We start from the raw sequence: 12,742 nt of genomic DNA, 5'->3' as shown, positions 1-12,742 counted from the left end.
TGTTTGGTGTCTGTCTTTTCCCCACTGTATATAAGCTTCATGGGAGCAGGAACCCAGAACAGTGCCTAACATGGCACACACTAAATGTGTAAATAAATATTTGCTAAAAAAGCAAGTGAATACCAGGCACCCATGAGCAAAGCCCACACAGTCCCTGACCTCATGCAGCTGACTGTCTAGTGGGAAGCTTCCTACCTGTATGACCTTGAGCAAACTAGTTCACATCTCTGACTCTCAGATTTCCAATCTGTAAGTAAACTAATAAAGTTACTCAGTAGGTTTTTTGTGAGAATAAGCTAATACACATAAATTACACATAAATCACTTGTGTAGATGATCATTGTTATTATTATCAAGCTACATTTGTACTGAGAAGAGAAGGGAGTTACGTAAGTGAAGATAGGGAGAACAGCATGTGTAAAGGCCCTGAGGCAGGAGTGGGCTGGAGCCGAGACTGCAAGACAGCCCATGGTGCTGTGGGAGGTGGAAAAGACAGCCTGCTCTTGGAGACTTGAAACACTTTGGACTTTATCCTGAGATCAAAGGGTAGAGCTGAAAGATTTTAAAAGGGAAGTGCCTTGGTTCAAATGACATTTTTTTTAAAAAAAAACAAAACCTCTCTGGATGCAGAATGGAAAAGGATTAGAGGGTGGGTGCAAGGAGAGCTTCGAGGTGATGGCCGCTAAGGTGGTGGCCATGGAAATGGAGGAAGCGGCTTGATTAAAAAAAAATTTAGACAGTCTAATTTGTGATTCATTGGATGTGGGAAGTGAGAGAGTAACAGTCAAAGATGGTTCCCAAGTTTCTAGTAAATCAAAAAAATTTATGGGCCGGCTCCGTGGCTTAGCGGTTAAGTGCGCGCGCTCTGATGCTGGCGGCCTGGGTTCGGATCCCGGGAGCGCCCCGAGGCACCACTTCTCCGTCCAACGTGAGGCCGAGTCCCACGTACAGCAACTAAAAGGATGTGAACCTATGACATACAACTGTCTGCTGGGGCTTTGGGGGGAAAAAAACTGAATAAATAAAATCTTTAAAAAAAAAAAAAAAAAAAATTTAGCTTCCCCACATCTAAACACAAGATTGTCACTTAGTCTTAGAGGGGAGAAATGTGCAAAGCTACCGAAGGAGCCGCCTGGAGTCCAGGCCTGCAAAATCCGAATGGGACTTGATCAGGGCCTGGTAGGGTGGGAAGAGGCTGGACAAATGACCAGGCCAGTGGTCTGGAAGGAGGCCTGAGCACATCAGTACAAATCTGCCTTTGCTTGGGTGGGAAGGGGTGAAATTTTTCTTTTTTTCCACTGGGGCAGAACCTATTCTCAGTGGGTCTGTACTTGATACACAGTATCATGTGTCAAGAGAAAGAGTGTCCAGGGTTGGGAAGAGGAAGGGAAAAAAACTTCCTGGTGAAGACATGGATGTAGGTGCGGGCCTCTGCAGCTGAGGATTTTAATAGCAGAAATGTAAGAGCTTTGCCTTCTGGATTCATTCATCATTCAACAAACTTTATGTGGCATTCCTTAGAGCCAGGCTCTCTCTGCTCTGGGTGCTGGGGACAGAACTCTGAGCTAAACATTCACACAACAGCCCGCCCTTACTGAGGAGAGAGATAAGAAGCAAGCAAATGTGTGTGTGTGTGTAAAACTTGTGAAAAATGCTTTGAATCTAGAGACTTTTTGAAGGTGAGAGCAGGGAAAACCCAGCCCCATCCTCCCAGCAGCAGTCCACAAAAGCTCTCTTTTCTATAAGCAACAATGGCTCTGCCCCTCAGGAAGGAATACCCTTCCTTGTCCACAGACAGGGTCTTTGAGATCTTAGAGGTTTTGTCCAGGCACCAAGACAGGCCGTGCAACTTTGGGTGGCTGTTGTCACATCTCTGAGCCTCTCACATCTGTACGATGGGCTCAGTAAGCCCTTTAAGGAAGAGGGGCCAGTACCTGCCCACTAGAGAGAAGACGTTTCCCTTCCTGTCCTCCCACATTGATAGCTGCGAATCTGCCTGACCCCTTACTGACCTTTCCAGATAGTCAGAAAATGCTAAGAATAAACCACCATTTATTGAGCACCTACTATGTGTCAGACATCATTTTCAGACCTCAACCCAGGACTAAACGCGTGTGGCATGACCAAAGACTAGGGTATTAAAAGCTGGAACTGACCTAAAAAAACCATCATCTGCAGAGTTCAAAGGTATAAATGAGGGGAGTCATAACTGCTGTCTTCCTGTTCAGGGCCCCAGGCTGGATGCTGGCTATAAAGATGGACAAGACCTTATCTTTTCCCTGGAACTGATCACAGTCTAGTGGGAACAACTGACATCCAGATCAATTACTACGACCAAATGCCTATGGAATTAGGTGCCACAGACAGGAGCCCCAGGCACTAAGGGAGGGATTATCTGTACCAAGGGTGAGGATCAAGGAAGGCTTCCTGGAGGAGATGGCACTGGAGCTGGACCTTTAAAAGAAGATAGTGTTTTAGACGGTAGAAATGGAACGGAAACAAGGAGAACACTCTATAAACAGAAGTTCGGAAATGGACAACCTATTTATTAGCTTGGGTAAGTCAGTTCACACTCTTGGGCCTCAGTTTTCTCATCTATAAAATAGAAATGATATGAGACACTATGTGTAAACCTTTATACAGTGCCAGGCATACAATAAGCATTTGACAGAGAGTGGATAATATAATACTGTATTATTACAACACGACATTTTCAAGGTTGCTGTGAGTGGCCCATCGAGGCTAGAACTTAGGGTGTGTGTGTGTGTATAGCAGAGAAGGAAACTGCAAAGTAGAGCTGAGATCTTGCAGAGGTCCTTGAATGCCGTTCTAGAGGGTGACATTTCCCAGAAGTAATTGATCCAATACTATTATTCAGAAATAGTGACATTAACAGCTAACACTGCACAGTGCTGCCTACATGCCAGGCGCTATTCTAAGCCCTGTAGAGTAACTGGCCAAGATCACAAAGCTGGCAAGAGGGGGTTGAGGCTTAAGTTTTTTCTTGCTCTAAATCTCATGCCGTCTAAATAATACTAATAATGATAACTAATGTTTATCGGGGCTTACACACATCATTTCATTTTATCTTCGCGACCGTCATGGAAGTCAGTGCTGTCATCACTTTGCACATGAGGGAACTGAGGCTCGGGAGGCTGAGTGACTTATAATGGCCTGAGCACTGGTAGTTGGTAGCAAACTGGGAGCCACGGAAGTGTGCGGATCCTCACTCCTTCAAGAGAACCTGCTGTGAGGGGTGTGCTTGACTGACAGCTGTTGCTCCCTCAGCTCCACCATCGTGTTCGCGCAGGGGCCACAATCAAGGACGGGCATGGTGGAGGTACAAGTGCCACCTATTCCTGCCTGGCATGGGACTCTTCTGATGGATATCCTCAGCTTGAGGACGCCCCGTCTACCTAGCCACGATTGTGTCAAAACTGCTCTGCAGTCTGAAGCTCTTCCTACCCAATCTTTCCTTCCCGTTTTCCCAGCAGGTGTCAGATCTACATCCTGGTCTGAAGGCTCTCTCTGCCTACTTCTACCCCGTCTCCTTTATCCTTCACAGGCATTTTCCCAAAAAATCTTTTGCATGCCTAAACTTGTCTTGGTGTCTGCTTCTCGGAGGACTAACACACCGTGTACTAGAGACTCAACAATCCTGCCTCTTCCGGATGGCCGTTGAGGTGAACAAAGCAGTTCATACCCACTAATTCATTTCATGTTGACGAGAAGCATGCATGTTCAGCAACGCAGTGTCTGAGCACCTGGCAACAGGAGCCTGTCATGAAAGTCTGGTGGCCGCAAGCAGGGAGACGGGCACCCAGGAGGGATAGGGATGTGCGTCCTGCCCAGCTCTGTAGGCTGGCAGCTTGGCTTCCTGACCCATAGTCTAGCTCTGACACAGAAATAGGCCCAAAGAAAAGAAGGAGACTTCGGCAGGCTCCACTCACAGCTGGACCGAATCATCCCTCAAAAGTAGCCAGCTACTCTTGCTCAATTCATACTCACCATGCTGACTTATTTGAAATCTGATGTCTGGAAAGAACTCACCCACCCAGAAGGAGGTGATCTGGGCAGCTGGCAGGGTTAAAGCCATGTGGACGCCTTGCATGAGAGAGAGCCCCAAATTCCCTACCCTTCTGGTGGAAATCCTCTGCATCCCTCAACATCATCTGGGAGTTTCTCAGCAACTCAGCATCTCAGGCCCCACCCCTTGCCTACTGAATTAGAATCTGCATTTTATCAAGATCACCAATAGAGTTTGATAAGCTCCATTCTATTGTGCCCTGCCCACCACCCACTCTGCCCTGCCCTGGGCCCAGATAATTGTGATACCCATACAATGCAACATTATTCAATAATAAAAAAATAAATATAGTACCAGTACATGCTACAACACGAATGAACCTTGAAAATATCATGCTAAATGAAAGAAGCTGGTCACAAAAGACAGCATATTGTAGGATTCCATTTAAGTGAAATGTCCAGCAGAGGCAAATGCATAGAGACAGAAAGTAAATTGGTGGTTCTTAGGGCTGGGTGTGAGAGGAGGCTGATAGGAAATGGGGAGTGACTGCTAATGGATAGGGAGTTTCATTTTGGGGGTGATGAAAATGTTCTAAAATTATGATGATGATTGCACAACTCTGTGTATACTAAAAAGAATTGAATTACATACTTTAAATGGGTGAATTGCATGGTTTGTGAATTACATCTCAGTGAAGCTGTTGTATATATAGAAAAGAGTGTCTGCCTCAAAGAATTGTTGGGAAGACTCAATAAAACCCTGTGTGTAAAGCTTTGGCTCTGCAAGAGTAGATACCATCGACACAGACTCTGCCCTCGAATAGCTCACAGTCTAGTGAAAGAAATGACACAGGCATAAGAAACGAAAAATCCAAAAATGAATGAAGAACGACCTCTGAATGAGGTACAGATAACATGTTGGGTAGATCATAAGAGAGAGAAGTAACTTGCCTATTTGTCCATCCCTCTATCCCTCCACTCATCCATCCATCCCTCCATCCCTCCATTCATCCATCTATCCCTCCATTCCTCCATCTATCCATCCATCCATCCATCCATCCATCCATCCATTCATCCAATAATTACCTGACACATATTGTACGCTGGATACAGGGAGCAGAGACGAATAGCATGGGAGGTAGGCATGCAAACAAATAAGTTCCAACACGGCATGATAAATGCCTTGGAAAGGACACAGTGTAAGTCCAAGTAGCTAGTAATTAACCAACCGAAAAATCCAGAAAATTTCTCTCCAAAAGGGGCCCTTCTCTTTTTCCTGATATAACTTACTTTTCCTTTCCAACTAAAAAGCAATCCTTGCTTATTCAAACAAGCCAAACTCTAAGGAAGAGAATAAAGATAAGGGCAAATTTCCCCCTCCCCCATGAAACCACTGTTTTGTGGAATCCTTCTATACTTTTCTCTGTGATCACACAAATGTATATCTGCTTAGCACTGTGTCATGTGTGACCTGGCAGGCACTCAGGTCAACCCAGGTAGATCTAACTTATTCCTGCTAATACTCTTGGCAATAACAAATCTCTATTCATGGACACTCACATTGTTTCCAGGTTGGGGCCATGACAAAATATTGCCGCAAACATCTTGACCTTAATTACCAGGGCTTTTAATCTGACTGAATAGAGTCTCAAATGTGGGATCACAGATTACATAGGTCAATGAGTACGTATTTTAATTTTAAGAGGCACTTCCAGGTGTTTTCCAGTTTGTTGTAATTCAGTCTCCAAAGAGAAATGTAAGAAAAGGCCCATTTCTGGGCCAGCCCCATGGCATAGTGGTTAAATTTGGTGCACTCCGCTTTGGCGGACTGGGTTCGAAGGTTTGGATCCCGGGTGTGGACCTACACCACTCATCAGCCATGCTGTGGTGGTGACCTACATATAAGTAGAGGAAGATTGGCACAGTTGTTAGCTTAGGGCTAATCTTCCTCAAGCAAAAAACGAGGAAGATTGGCAACAGATGTTAGCTCAGAGCTAATCTTCCTCAGCAAAAAAAAAAAAAAAAGGCCCATTTCCGTCCATCTTTGCCAACTCCAAATGTTATCAGTTTTAAACATTTTCCTCAATCTGGTAGGCAAAAAATGGTATCTCTTTGTGGCATTGATATGCTACTAGGGTAACTGCCTTTTCATAAGTTTATTGGCCATTTCCATTTCTTTATCTGTGAATTGACTGAGCTTGGTTTTGAAAGAACAGGCATTTACCAAGCAAATGGGACCTTTAGTAAAAGACATTCTCTGCAAAGAGTCCATGCAAAGACCCCAGAGTAGGAAATCTGTTAAGGGAATTTTAAGTGGTTTAATGTTGGGTTTAATTATAAGTGGCTTAAACCAAAAGTGTTGGTTTGCAGGATGACGGGAATGGCAGGAAATAAAACTGGATGTGTGCATAGAGGGCCAGATCTTGAAGTGTCTTCCATGCCATAGGTGTAGGGACTTTAGACTTTAACCCTTAGGTGGTAGAGCCAATGAAGAGTCTCTCAGGTGGCTGGTATGGAGTTTCAAATGGTGAGTATATTAATTTCCTGGGGCTGCCATAACAAAGTACCACAAACCACATGGCTTAAAAAAACCGAAATGTATTGTCTCACAGTTTTGGAGGCTAGAAGTCTGAAATCAAGTTGTCAGTAAGCCATGATCCCTCTGAAACCTGTAGGGGAATCTATCTTTGCCTCTTCCTAGCTTCTGGTGGTTTGCTGACAATCGTGGTGTTCCTTGTCTTGGAGATGTATCATTCCAATCCTCCGTCTTCACATGGCATTCTCCCTGTGTTTCTGTTTTCACATCATCTTCCCTTTTCTTATAAGGACATCAATTATATGGATTAGGGGCCCACCTTACTCCAGCATGACCTCATCTTAACTAATTCCATCTGTAATGACCCTATTTCCAAGCAAGGTCACATTCTGAAGTACTGAGGGTTAAGATTTCAACAAAGCTTTGGGGGGGAGCACAATTCAACCCATAAAAATGGGGAAGAGGGTACCCATGAAGAGGCTATTTAATGGAGCCCAACCAAGGACAGTGGCAGCAGGGACAGACAAAAAAGGATGCATCTCAGAGAAATTTAGGAAGTAGAGTCAAATAGGAGTTGGTGACTGAATGTGAAGGGTAGCAGAATATGGCACTTCGGCATATTGGTTATTTTGAGCTGAAGGCACTTGAGAAACAACAAAAGCAGGGAGAGGCTTTCTCTGAACCTCACTTATCTACCTAAAGACAGATCTCCAAAAGAAACTCAATTGTCATAAATCCTCTCTCTGGAAGCTTCATCACCCAGGGAAGATTGACTCTTATCACTGGAGAGGAGACTAGAAGTCAACACCACACCCAGACAAACTTTGTCACAAGCTATGATACCATCTCCCATCTATTCTTCTAAGGTCCTGTTCACCTTCCCTGAAAATCACATACTCTCCCCTAAGAGGCCCAAGTCCCTTCTCTCCTTTCCCTATTAAGATGGTATTTAAGATTGAGTTCTAAGCCACCTCAGGGAGTTACTCACTTTTCCCTGGGTATCTCCCATGTGTACATGAGGTATACATATTAATAAACTTCTGTTTGTTTTTCTCTTGTTAATCTGTTTTTATTACAAGAGACTCAGCCAAGAACTCAGAAGAGTAGAGAGAAAATTACTATTTCTTCTCTACAAATGCAAATGAGGGTGAGGGAGAAAAAGATATTCCTAGGTTTCTAGCTTAGGGTATTGGAGAGATGGTGATGCCTCCGTGAAAGACGGGGACTCAAGAGGGAGGAAGGATGACATCCAGTGAAGAGCTGGGTTATACAAGCCCAGGCAGCCCTCAAAAGAGAGGACGCAGGCGGCCAGCCCTGTGGTGTAGTGGTTAAGTGTGCGTGCTCCACATCGGCGGCCCGGGATTTGCAGGTTTGGATTCCGGGCACGGACATATGTACCGCTTATCAAGCCATGCTGTGGCGGCGTCCCACATAAAATGGAGGAAGATGGGCACGGATGTTAGCTCAGGGCCAGTCTTCCTCAGCAAAAGAGGAGGATTGACAATGGATGTTGGCTTAGGGCTAATCTTCCTCACAAAAAAGAAAAAAAGAGAGAGAGGATGCAGGCCAATGTTTCTCACCTGGACCAATGCAGTAGCTTCTCAGTTGGCTGCCTGCTTCAGCTTTTGTTGCTTTCCAACTCGCTTTTCATATAGCAGCCGGAATAGACTTTTAAAAATCATTTCCCCTGCATAAAACCCTTCAAGTTTCTCACTGCTCTTAAAATAACATCCAGACTCTTTCCTATGGCTTTCAAGGCCCTGCACGAGCTAATTGATGCCTTTCTCTCCCACCTTGTTCCACTTTATACCTGGTTTTTGCTGCTCCAACCACACTCCCCTTGTCTTTGTTCGTTGAATTCTTCCCATTTCAGGGCCTCTGCACTTGCTCTCCCCTCTGCTTGGAAGGCTGTTCCCCCGTTCCTCTCTGCCCGGCTCATTTGCATTCTTTGGGTGCCCCCTTAAATATCACCTTCTGGCAAAGGCCTTTCATGGCCATCTTGTCTAAGGTGCATCGTTACCACTTTACTCTGCCAACTTCCTTCACAGCCCATATCATTGTCTGTCAATTCTACTATGTCCATCTTACTAGAGTATAAACTGCATCCAGTCAAGGGATAATGTCTGTCTTGTTCACCAGTGTATCCCCACTGCCTAGTACAACGTCTGGCTTAGAGTAGAGTTTCCATTAATTTTGAGTGAATGAACAAATGACCATATAGGTTTGTGAGTCATCAGCATAAGTATGATGGAAGAAGTTAGTGGAGGGGAGAAGATAGGACATTGAAACACTGGGGAATACTCACACTGAAGGGGCAGTGAAGGAGACTGAGGAGTATCCAGAGAGGTGGGAGCAGTGACAGTGGTGCTTGCTGGATGGGATTTCAAATTGTAAATCCATCCAGGGAGGCTTTGTAAGATGGCGGTGACTAAACATGTTCATTGCTGAAAGAGATGAGCCAATAGAAGAGAGAGAAGATCCCAGATGGAGTGAAGAATCATGAGACAAGGTCCCCAAGGAATGAGGAGAGGTTGGGGTCTGAGGCTCTGGTGGAGGGATTAGACTGGGACAGAGGAATGGGATCCGCTCCATTGTCCCTCCCCAGGAGGAGAGGACAGGTTCCTGGTTAGTGTCTCCAGGCTCTTCTGGAAGCACTCCTCCCTAGCTTACGAATACATTCCAGCTACACTGGCCCTTTTGGCCTTCAGGACCTTTGCATTAGCTGGGACCTCTCCTGGGACTCACCTCCCCTGGCTGGCACCTTTCTCATTCTCCACGTCTCAGCTCAAGTATCTCCTCCTCTGAGAGGCCACCTTCCCTAGTAGTAGCCTCTGTGATTCTCTATCATAGTGTTCTGCTTATTAGCTTCCCAGAATGCATGAAAACCTAGAATGTATTCATTTATGTAGAGCATGGGTTCTATGAGGGCAGGGCCCGGGAGGTCTTACTTATGTCTGTATCTTTACTTTCTAGCATAGAGCAGGTACTCAACCACCCTTCCCACCCACCTAGTTGCACAAACCGGAAGAACATAGGCATCATCCCATTTCTCTTCTCACCCCACTCCCCCAATCACATCCAGCCAATCACCAAGTCATAGATCCTGATCCCACCTGGTAGTATCTCCAGACAGACCCACTCTCCCACTCCAACGGGGGTCCCTCAGCCTGGGTCTCCTCCCCACCCACTTCCATTCTCTGCACAGGAGCCAGAGTTATCTTTCCAAAGTGCAAATCCGGTCCTGCTACTCCCCTGCTTAATCCCTGCAGCAACTCTTCTTTGCCTTCAGAATAAACTTTAAATGTCTTAAGGCTTCCCAAAGTCTTACTTCAGCTCTCGTCATCCTGAGCCCCGCCCTCCACCTTCCAGTATAGCTCCAGCCTTTTTGCAATCTTCAACTCAGAAACCTCCTCCTCTAGAAAGCCTTCCTTTCCTTCCTCGTGTGGATGTCCTGGCAAGGCCTCCTTCCCCACCACACAGAGGGTGTGATGTTGTGCCAGTCTTGTTCACCATAGTATCCCTGGTATTTAGCACAGGGCAGCGCTTTCTAGCACCCTCCCTCCCCAACTCTTATTAGTCAAATAGCTAATGAACTGGAGGCTAAGAGGGCAGTTTTGCAGGAGTCTTAAAAGAGGAGAGGTTTTGTTGATTTACAGGAGCAGAGGAGGAATGGTTTAGCAGCAGCAATTTCTAGCAGACGATGGGAGAATGACCAGACAGAGGCCCTGGGGAAGCAATGTCGGAGAGAGTCGAGTCTTCCAGAAGGTAGAAGGTTTGGGAGTGAAGCAGGCCATGGAGGGTGGGTCATGAGGATTAATGAGGCTGTGTGGTCCAGTGGTTAAGGATACAGACTCTGGGCCATATAGGTTTACGAGTCACCAACATATAGGTGATAGAAACCATGTCACCCGCTTAGCTCCTGAACATGCGCAGAGTGGTCAGTCATGGGAGCCCTTGTTGTTGGATTAGAGACACAGGGCAAAAGTCCTAACTGTGGTCAGCCTGAACCGGCCCATGGAGCTGGGCTCCCCTGGGTGTGTGGGACACACTGTACAGAATCCTGGCAGTCCTGGGGCTGATACTGAGAAGAGAGGATCACAGGAGAGAGATCAGCACAGAGAGACAAAAGAAAAGAGATTTTGGTTTGGGTAGAGGCGGGGCTTGTGTGTGGTGGGGGTGCTGGTGGGAAGGGCAAGCTCCTCCTCCCACGGATCCCCATGGCTCCTCCCTGGGTGCTTGCAACAGCCTCCTCTTCCGTCTCCCTTCAGGGTCTCTGCCTCCACCCTGCACATGCCAGCCAGAATCATTTTTAAGAAATGTAAATGAGACCACGTCACCGGCCTCAGCCAGCTGAAATCCTGTTACAGGCTTCCCATGGCTCTTAAGACAGGAGCCGGCAATACTGGTCTTTTCCAAACTGAGGTGGTAAGAGGGATGATTTTAGGTGGTATATGGAGGAAGATTTTTTTATTTCAACTGCGTGTTAGAAAAAAATGTTAAGTGATATGTCAATTCTTTGATTTCATGAATATTCTTGCTTAGGGTTAGGATACAAAGGGAGCCAATTTAAAGAAAATTTTTAAGGAAATAAGAGTACAAGTGGAGTCCCATGAAGGGGGTCCTTGAATGACAGAGGCCTCTCTTCAGTCTCATCTGGGCCCCTCTGCCCCTCCCTCCCTGGCTCTAGATATACTGGATGGCAGCTCCTTGAAGATGTCATCTGCTCATCTGCCAGGAATGTTCTGAAATGTTCTCCCCAGCCTCACCCCCGCACCACTCCCCCACCTTTTGCTAAGATAATGTCCACTCATCCTTCGGATCTCCTCTCCAGCGTCACTCTCTTGTGGGGGGTATCTTATGGTCAGGGGCCCCTGGTGTGATTATCTCACAGGTCTCTCTGCTTGCCCTTCACAGTACTTCCTGCGGTTTGAGCTGAACTAGTTTGTGTCTGGGATTAAATCCGAGGGCCCCACTAGAATGCAAGCTACTTGAAGCTGGACTGTGTCTTGCTCACCATTGTATGCCCGGCACATAGCGCAGTGCCAGGTGGTACTAAGCACTCATTTGAACCAATGAATGCATGCGTGAATGAATGAACCCAGGGACTCGACCTAGAGGCTCCTGCATGTTGACAGCACCCAGCTGTGCCCGTGGAGTTAGGAATCGCCTCGGCACCAGCCTTTGAACAAGGGGCCCCACATTTTCATTTTGCACTGGGCCTCACAAATTACGCAGATGGTCCTGAGCAGAGGGTTGAGGAAATTGGGAAGTGAGGACAATGGGGTGGGATAGAGGAGAACATGACTCCTTCCAGAGGCATGGCTGAGAAGGAAGGAGAGACGGGGTTGCAGCCTCCCTTTCTCGACCTGGTCCTGACTTTGCCACCAGGGGTCATGGAGAACAAATCTGAGCCCTCTTCCTGGGGGAGTCCCAGGAGAGATGTGCAGGTGAGGTCAGGAGTTCTGCCCTGGGTTTCTAAGGGCCTCCCGCGGCTCCTCCCTGGCCCTGAGCCTGGCCTCTTCCCCCTGGCCTCTTCCCCCTGGCCTCTCTCTACACACCTCAGTGTTTGCTTTTCCCGGACACCACTGACACCAGACCTTTGCTATAGGAAGGATTGGGTCCAGGACTATATGTTTTAATTAAAAAATTTTAAAATATTTTAGAAAAGCCCAGAAAATAATGTAACTAACACCCACATGCTCATCACCCAGCCTAATCAACTGATAACATTTTTGCTCCAGATATATTTTTTATATAAAATAAATAGAACATCACAGATAAAGCTGAAGGCCCCTTTGTTCCTCTCCCCAGTCCAATTCCTCTCCCTCCCTTTCATTCCCAGGCACAGTTGTTATTATTAATCTGATGTGTATTCTTCTAATCTATTTCCATGCACCAAACAGAATGTGTTCATAGCAGCACCATTCATAATAGCCAAAAAGTGGAAACAACCCAAATGTCCATCAACTGATGAATGAATAAACAAAAGGTTGTATATCCATATAATGTAATATTATTAAGCAATAAAAAGAAACACAGTGCTAACCCCTGTTAACATAGACCAGCCTTGGAAACATTATACAGTGAAAGACGCCAGACACAATAGGCCACATATTGTATAATTCTGTATATACAGATAGGCAAATGTATAGAGACAGAAAAGAGATTAGTGGCTGCTAG

Source organism: Ceratotherium simum, chromosome 22 (genome assembly GCF_057802395.1).
Source record: "Ceratotherium simum simum isolate JZ-2026a chromosome 22, ASM5780239v1, whole genome shotgun sequence".
In the NCBI taxonomy this organism is placed as follows: domain Eukaryota; kingdom Metazoa; phylum Chordata; class Mammalia; order Perissodactyla; family Rhinocerotidae; genus Ceratotherium; species Ceratotherium simum.
Note: the sequence above shows the minus strand (reverse complement) of the source record.